Raw genomic sequence first — 2,209 nt, 5'->3', positions numbered from 1 at the left:
TGATGTAAGACTATTGGGCATATAATTACTGAGGCAATTATTATTACCTCCCTTGAAATGAGGAGTTACATTAGTTAACTTCCAATCCTCTGGTACCTGCTCGCTATTCAAGGACTGACAAAAAACAGTAGTAAGTGGTTCACATATCCAATCTTTAACCTCATTCAAAACCCTTGGGGAAATATTATCTGGCCCAGGAGCTTTATCATTTTTTAAACTTCTCATTTTTTTCTTAACCAGCTCAGAATTAATGCAGTCATCTTGTTTGATCTCATTTCCATTTATCAACTGATCAAGATGTGGAATACTGTTTAAATCTTCATTAGTAAAACTGAAGAAAAAGTAAAATTTAATAACCCAGCCATCTCATAATCATCAGATACTAGCCTTCCTTTATCATCCCTATCCTATCATTTTTTTTTCCCTCTTGATAATGTATTTAAAGAAATTTTTACTGTTAATTTTTACATTTTCAGCCAACTTTTTCTCATACATCCTTTTTGATATCCTAATTTCCTGTTTCACCAACTTGCTTGATCTTCTAAGTACCAGTCAATTTAAATTTCTTAAATTTATGATGCTTTTCTTTAATTTTATTTCTTAAACTCTTTGTGAGCCAACCTGGTTTTTTTACTTGTAGCTACCTTTTTCTTTTTATTAGGAATATGTTTACATTGAATATTTAAAAATTTTCCACATCTGATCAGTGTCTCCAAATAACTCTTGTCGCATTCCCTTCAAAATTTGCTTTTTTGAAATTTGTAACCAAAATATCATTATTCCTTATCTCCATATGCAGCAAAACATTGAACCTAATAGAGCAATGATCACTTGCACCCAGATGTTCCCCAATTTCCACCCTCTCGATCATTTCTATATTTGAAATTAACAATAAATATAAAATAGCATTGTTTCTGGTAGGTTCCTTTACTAATGGGTAAAGAGAGCCATCCTGAACAGTCATATGATGATTACAGCAATCATATTGCGAACATTGCTTATCAGTAACTAAGTTAGCTAAGCCGAATATTATATTGTTGGACATCGAGGTCACGTGACTAGTATCACGCCACGTCGTTCTCGAACATTCACGTCCTTTCCTTAAATCTCGTGATCCTTCTAGATATAGTGTAGTCTTGTATATATAAGACCGGCCACGAAGCGACAGGGAGGTAATGAGTAATTGAATGTATGCGGACAGAATATTGTTGGCCACGTGAGACGTGAGTTATAGCGTTTGTTATAGAGCGACTGTTGAAATTAAGTGTATCGTAAAGTTGTATTCGGAAAGAATAAACCAGTTTTATTTAAGAAAGGACTTGTGTCGCTAAAGTTTCGTCGGAACGAATTTACGGAAAATTAACGAACGAACGGAGACGTAACAATATTTAAGTAAATTCTAAAATAATATGCAAGTTTAATAGTTAACCACCAAATGTTAGACTTAGGGGCATCAATCTCTGTCAAACACTCCATGCATGCACGAGAATTTTGTATTGTTATTATTTGTGGTTTATAAGCTAATTAAACATAGATACTGAAATCTTATTATTAGTTTGTACGTTGACCAATATCATGTTTCACAAAAAACATGCTGGTCAAGTTGATGTTAATTGAAAGATTTGTAGGAGAGTGGTCTACATTAATTATGATATTTCACGTATTTCTTCTCAGGCCAGAGAAACGTCATCCTAAAGTCGCCCTATCTAACACTTAAGTCAGTGTTAAAAGATTATAATTCTCGATAATTACACTATATTAATTAGAACTCGACTAAAATTATGCTTAGCATAACCAGACTGCAATACTAAATATTATAAACCGTTTTTGTTCAGTCTTAATATTGTCGATAACTTTGCCATTTTATTAACTTTTCCTGGTGATCTGTAATTTTGAATCAATTGCATAAAACTCTCTTGTGATAAATCAAATTCACAGTTTAATCTAGAAAAATAAAATATTGCTTTTAATTTTTTTAAAAAAAGAAGATATAATGCATATCGCAGTATAATGTTCCCCTGTGGGTCAGCGATAAGTTTAAGGACCTACAATGATAAAATCCAAGATTCGATTCCCCGTGGATGACAGAGTGCAGATACCTCATTGTCTAAAACAACAGACCCTTGGTCACTGAGAAAAACAATAATTTGAAGGACGTCAATCTAGCATTATAACTATACTGCAGATAAATAATACTGTTGCGTCATCG

This window comes from Limulus polyphemus, unplaced genomic scaffold (genome assembly GCF_000517525.1).
Source record: "Limulus polyphemus unplaced genomic scaffold, Limulus_polyphemus-2.1.2 Scaffold5566, whole genome shotgun sequence".
NCBI lineage: Eukaryota > Metazoa > Arthropoda > Merostomata > Xiphosura > Limulidae > Limulus > Limulus polyphemus.
Note: the sequence above shows the minus strand (reverse complement) of the source record.